Source organism: Cheilinus undulatus, linkage group 18 (genome assembly GCF_018320785.1).
Source record: "Cheilinus undulatus linkage group 18, ASM1832078v1, whole genome shotgun sequence".
In the NCBI taxonomy this organism is placed as follows: domain Eukaryota; kingdom Metazoa; phylum Chordata; class Actinopteri; order Labriformes; family Labridae; genus Cheilinus; species Cheilinus undulatus.
The window spans coordinates 28,442,152-28,449,532 of NC_054882.1; positions in this window are offsets into that span (position 1 = coordinate 28,442,152).

The window sequence follows — 7,381 nt, forward strand, 5'->3', positions numbered from 1 at the left end:
TGTGACCAAAGTCTGTCTTTATATACTCCCAGTGGTGAGCACGGATTTCCATCACAAGCTTTCACTTTCAGATTGTTTGATAAAATCTTATTCAATAACAATTCCTGCAAGACTGGGCATTTTCATGAAGTAGGTGATTCCAATCTGTGGGAAACATGTTGTTTTGGTACCGCCTTAAAAAGTGTCCTCATTCATCTTTGTCCTAATTCTTTTTTTTTTTTTTTTTTTTTTTTTTTAAATCTGTGTAATGTATCAGCACTGCTAATAACTTAAAATAGGACGTCAGTATCAGGCCAAGCCACTGCTGGTTCTCCTCCAGGATAACGGTGCACCAATGAGGCTGCAACATGAAGCCCAGTGCTATGAAGCTCAGGAGCTTTGAACATGTCAGCATGTGTGTAATGGCATCAAAATAAACCACAAAGTAAATCAAGCTTTTAAAACAGAGGATATGAGACAAGCTGGCAGCATAATTCATGGCCCACAAAGTGTGGGCTAAGGCCCCCTGGTGGTCCTTGAAGGTACAGCAAGTGGGGCCTCAGAGGCTATTTACAACCAAATATTAAATGAAATGCAAATTTCATTTATTTGATTATGTTTGCCTATGTGTGTCTGGAGGTATTACTTGAAAAGATGTGTTTTTTTTCTTACTTTAATTTCATTAAAGAGGTGAAATCACACAGACAGTGAAATATTTCAATGCTTTCTTGTTTTAATCTCAATGATTACGGCTTACAGCTCACAAAAATCGAAGATCCACCGTCTCAAAATAGAACATTTCAATATGCCAATTCCAAAAAAACGATTTATATTAAAATAAGTGTCAACTCTCTGGAAAGTTATGTTCTTTTATGCACTCAATACCTGGTTGGAGCTCCTTTTACACAAAATACTGCATCAATGGCAATCAGCCTGTGGCACTGCTGAGGTATTATGCATGTCCATGCCGACCACTTTACAATTCCCCAGAGATTCTCTATGGGCTTCAGGTAAGACCAGTTGGTTGGGCAATCAAGTAATACCATGGTCAGCAACCAGTTTCTGGTAGTTTTGGCTCCACTGTGGGTAGTTGCCAAGCCTTGCAGGAAATCAGAATCTCCATAAAGCTTCTCAGCAGATGGAGGCATGAAGTGCTCTAAAATCTCCTAGGAGATGGCTGACAGAGTTGATGCTGGACTTAGGAGCAGCAGATGACATGGTACCTCAGACCATCACAACAGACGGATGAAACATTGGTATATCTTTCTTGATAAGGATATTTTACATGTTTCTCTTTTTTATCTTTGTTGACTCCAAAAGCTGTAAGTAGCTTTAACCTTCATTCCCACGGTTTCATCATGTATGAGATTCCTTGCATCATAACAGAGAGATTTGTGCCAGAAAACAGTAAATGCAACAGTAAAGGCAACAGTAAATGCCTGGCTCTGTGCCAGAGCCAGGCAACAGTGTTAATTTCGTCGACTAAAACTATGACTTTAAATGATCATCGGCACCCTTTTTTTCCATGACAAAAACTAGACTAAGTCTAACAAAAATAGATCTGTGATGACTAAAACTGACAAAACCTAAGTTTAGTTTTCATCAAGATGACTAAAACTAGACTAAAATGTTATGTAATTTCGTTTTATGTAGTCCTGGTGGTTTATAACACAGTGGCCTATCATACAACATCTAAAATACAGATTTTTGAAATGACTATACAGGGGCTTTAATTAGCCTTCTAACTGTGTGACTGGCTTTTCAGTAAATATGTTATTTTTATTATTCTGTTTTCAGTGCTGTTTTGGGGGGGAAAGCTTTCTTCACTCTTAAATAATGATATTCTAAAAAAATGATCTTCTTGGCTATTTTTGATGACTGATATCAGTCTTAACTGGATATAGCCTACAGACCCGGCTACAGAGGGGATAAAAGCCCACCTAGTGGTGTATAAAAAAATCTTAAATGAACATTACTGAACATTTTTGTGGTGTGTAAAATGAACTAGGTCAGCCTTATAGAAGCTTCCATCAAAACATACAGTCCTGTAATACTTTTTCCAGCTGTGGTTGAAGTGTTTAATCATAACACTTTATATAACTCACTGGCTGAGCTATAAGGGCAGATACTTTCACTTTCACTTTCTTACAAGTTTCTTTTTGAGTTGCCAAAAATTGTTCGTATTATGAATCTGGTCTGCTCTTTCCCTTTAATGGAAAATCGTGTTTTTACTTTATTTGTTTAAATAGTAACCGTGACATTCAAGCTACATCTTTATCAGCGCTCATCTTTTCCAAACCTCTTTACACAGATTTCCTCCCTCATGACTGAGTCACATAATGAAAGTTAATCTCAGCTGAAGCTGATCCCAGCTGGAAGACGTGAGGTAGGCTACACCCTGGTCAGTCCATGGGCTGACATACAACTATTCATGCTTATGCTCAGGCCTACGGGCCATTCAAATTAACCATTGTAGCAAACCAGCATGTCTTAGGAATGAAGCTGAAGACATTCTGTTAATGCAAAAATAACTAAAAAAGATCTTCATTCTTACAGGTCTCACGTCTCTGGCAATAGGTCCAGGTATCCCAGACAGACATCTGATCTGATCAGGTGGCTGCTGGTCTAAAACCTTCCTCTGCTGCTCCACGTGGTTTGGTTATATTTGGCAGTAGTAATGTTTGGTCATACTGTAAGTCTGAAAGTGAAACCAACATAGAGAGTCCAGAAAAAAAAGGCTCAAACACCTCATCCTGCAAATAACTAAATGTTCTGCCAAACTTTCCAGTGTTCCTCCCTTATGATGAGTCTTTAGAGGCTAAAATGAGTAAAGGCATTCGTGACTATCCTGTTGTTTTTGAGATTTTCGAAGTGAGGCAGGAAAAAAAATATTTATATGACCCTTTACTGCATAAGGGCAAACCACAGTGCCTCACAAAAACAAAGACAGAAAGAAAGACAGAACAGTTTGAAACAGTAGATAAAAACAATATAACAGAGATAGCTGATTTAAGTCAAATGTAGGGTTAAAAAGCTAAACAGATGAGTCTTTAGCTTAGATTTAAAAATAGGTAGACCTGTCTCTAGTCTTAAGTCTCCGGGCAGTTTGTTCCACATTTGAACCAGTAACCAGTAAACCTATGAAGTCTGACAAATAAAGACTTCACATGTGTAGTGATTTATGAGGAAGTAACAGAACTTTTAAGATGATTTGTTGAGGTACCGGTTGGCAATGCAGAGATATAAGAATTGTAATTGGCTGTTATATAAAGTCAGTATAAAGCCACTTGATATACTTTTGGTTGTTGTATAGTTCTAAATTATACACCTTTACAGTACTTGAGGACACCCCATCCCCTTTTAAAAGAGCACTTTAGGACCCACTATCTACTCACTGAGATATTGAGATATTATACTTTCAATGTGTTAAATATTTTACAATGATAGAGCTGCAGTAACTCTTGAAAATCTGTGGTAAGGCTGGTCTTCTTTGGCAAGAACAAATCAGAGAGTCAACCTCAGTGCAAAGCAATGAATACTGATGAAGAATATGCTCTGTGTGTCCTTTTGGAACACCTAAAGTCACAGGCGGGACCTCTAACTCAGTGGATAACTTCACGTAGGGTGCAATTGAATCAGTTGTGGATGGCTTTAAAAGTGTACAGTAGGATTTTGAATTGAATTCTGAATTTGACTGGGAGCCAGCGGAGCTGCTGGAGAACGGGGGTGATGTGGTGGAAGGAGGGGTTTCTAGTGATGATGCGGCCAGCAGAGTTCTGGACCAGTTGAAGCTTGTGCAGGGATTTGTGAGGGGCACCGAAGAGGAGTGAATTACAATAGTCTATATGGGAGGTGACGAGGCTGTGGACCAGAATAGCAGTAGTGTGAGGGGTGAGGGAGGGGCAGAGACGATTGATATTACATAAATGGAAATATGCAGACCGGGTTATGTTATTAATGTGAGAGTGGAAAGAAAGTTTGACACCCCTGCTCTACAGGTGCCCTTATTATTATCCCCCCCACCCCACCCCACCCCATAAACATCCTGAGTCCACCACTGCTTTATGGCCATGTGAAGGATTAACTTTCTCTAGAGTCCTGCGTGTGGACTCAGGGCTCTGAAACAGAGTTTTTTTTTCTGTTAGCTCAAAGAGGTTTAAAACCTGTGGTAGCTGGAAGCAGATGAATGAAAAAGGAACATTCCTCAAGACAAGGTGTAGTATGAGTCTTTCTGCCACAAATCACATTTTATTGTTTATTTTATACCATTTTACTTCACAGCAATCCACTTTTTTATTGGTTTGATATTTCTCTACTATAATTTGCTTGTTATGATGACATAGTGGCCACAAGTCCAAGTTTCCACATCACTCTTTATTTTGATACTATTTTTAAACTGTGTATATTTTAATACACTCCTCTAATTATTGAGATCATTTTTGAGGTATACGTCATATTTGATGCACACCTTTGTCTTTGCCTTGAGGCTCTGTTGGTGCAGAAGGCCCCAGGCAACTGACTACCTTTGCCTGACAGTAAATTGCCCACACTAATAACACAGAATGAGTTTCTGTATGAGAAACATTTACATTGTATTACACGTAGAGGGCACTTGTTGTGTGAAAATGTCCAGCTGGCTTAAAAATAGTAACTGCTGTTGAAGAAGGCTACCTCTAAATTGAGCTCAGGTACCATCAGAGGCTGAAGGTCAAACCTTCTATTACGGCGCCATCTGCTGGAATGCGGTGTAATATGTGAGGCGATTTGGAGGCTCAAACCCTGACATGCTGGAAGACTTCTGCTATATAACAGTTTCTTTGATGAAGGCTGAGCTCTGGTGCTGTAGCCATAGTTAACTTCTAACAGTCCTTAAGCTTTAATGCATTCAAGATATTCACTTAGTTTGTTTAAATTGAATATGACATCTTAATTTTGCCAGCCACAGCTGGGCCTGATAACTGCCAGACCCGTTGAATCTGACAACGTGAAGTAGGCTGCAAGATCTAAAATAAACCCCTCACACACACATCCTGCTGCTATCTAAAGAAATCCAAGTACATGAGAAACAAAGTCATTGACATTTATCAGTCCAGAAAGGGTCACAAAGACATTTCTAAGGCTTGGGGACTCCATCAACCACAGTGAGTGCTGTTATCCACAAATGGAGAAAACTTGGGACAGTGGTGAACCTTCCCAGGAGTGTTGTTCCCTACAAAAATTACTCTAAGAGTGCATCGATGACTCATACAGGAGGCCACAGAAGAACCCAGAACAACATCTAATGACCTGCAGGACTGTCTGTGTTCATGATTTAACAAAAAGAAGGACACTGGGCAAAAATGGCATCCATAGGGGAGAAAAACACTGCGACCAAAAAGAACACAAAGGTTCAACTCACATTTGCTGAAACAAATCTTGATGATCCCCAAGACTTTTGGGAAAATATTCAGTGGGCTGACGAGTCAAAAGTTGAACTTTTGTTGTTACACCTGGTGTAAAGGTAAAACAGCCTTTCATAAAAAGAAAATCATACCAACAGTCAAACATGGTTGTGGTAGTGTGATGGTCTAGGGCTGCTTTGCTGCTTCGAGACAACTTGAATTTGGACAACTTGCCATAATTGATCAAACCATGAATTCTGCTCTCCACCAGAAAATCCTGAAGAATATTTGGCCATCAGTTTGTGACCTCAAGCTCAAGTGCACTTAGTTTTTGCAGCAGGACAATCATCCAAAACACACCAGCAAGTCCACCTCTGAATGTCTTAAAAACAAAATGAAAGTTTTGGATTTGCAAAGTTAAAGTCCACTCTTAGAGTGCCTACAAAATGTATTCACAGATGTTTTACCCTTTTATTCATTTGATAAATCAATCATAGTCAAATATGTTGATGTTTAAGACAAAAAAAATCTTTTTAATGTCAAAGTGAAAGCAGATTTCTGCAAAGTTAGGTCAATTAAATAGAAGTATGTAGTGAAGAGTAAGTGAATGCATATATATCTTGCCTCTTTCAGGTCAGTATTCAGTAGATGCATTTTTGGCTGCAGTCAGAGTACTGAGTCTGTATGGATAGGTCTCAATCAGGCTTGCATATCTGGACACCACAATTTTACTTCATTGTTCTTTGCAAAACTGCTCAAAACTTTGTCACATTCATTTTACACTCTACCCTTACAAGCCTTCCAGGGCCGGCTGCTGAGAAGCATCCCCACAACGTGATGCTGCCGCCATGGTTTTTCACAGTAGTGGTGGTGTGTTTATGGTGATGTGCAGTGATTGGTGTTTGCCAAACATCTAGTCAGATGGCCAAAAAGTATGATTTTATTCCATCACGACCAGAGAACTTTCTTCCACATGCCTTTTGGGGAACTCTAGTCGAGATTTAATGAGTTTTCTTCAACAGTTGCTTTCTCTTTGCCATTCTCCCATAAAGCTTTGACAGGAGAAGAACCCGGGCAACAGTTGTTGTATGCAGAGTCTTTCCCATCTCAGCTGCAGAAGCTTATAACTCCTTCAGAGTAGTCATAGGTGTCTTGGTGGCCTCTCTCTCTCTAGGCTCCTTTTTGCAAGGTCACTCAGTTTGTGAGGGAATGATTGCACCAGATTTATGCGCCATATCTTTCCATTTCTTGATGATGGATTAAATTTTTTGTAGCCATTCCCTGACTTAAAACTTTCAATAACCTTCTGTCTGAGTTGCTTTGGTTATTCTTTTGTCTTCATGGTGTAATGATAGCCAGGAATACTGATTAACCAATGACTGGACCTTCCAGACACAGGTGGTTTTATACTACAGTCACTTTAGACAGATTCATTGCACACAGGTGATCCTCATTTCACTAATTGTGAGACTTCTAGCACTGGTTTGCTGGATCTCTGTCGAATTAGGTCAGCCAAATTATGTTGACCATGACCACAGTTCATCTTGGTCGGCAGCGACCTGTCTGCAGAGATAAAACAGGCATGTACAAATGGTAAACAGCAGAGGGCAGCCTAGCTCAGTCCATATGTGCTGCACTGAGGCTGCACACACACTATCTTTAGAGTTGGAGTTCCTCAGCTGCTTCAACCCTGATATTATCTAACATTAAATACTGCTCCTTTTGTTTCATGTACAAAATATGTCCCTGGGAAGTTATAATCACTTTGACTTGAGTTAAAGTCCAATTATAGGATGTGAAGTTCAGTCTCTCCTTAGAAAACATTGCACTAGGGTAAGAAATGTCACATATTTATGACATGTCCTTCATGAATAATAAACCCACACATGTAGTAGTTTGAAATTTAAGAGCAGTTATTCATAATTCAATGCTGAAGTCGGGTCAGGAGCCCAGACTGCAGTCATGTTTAAAATATGCTCTGTAATGCAGCACTTTGCTGAGGAGGAAATGTAAAGACTGGT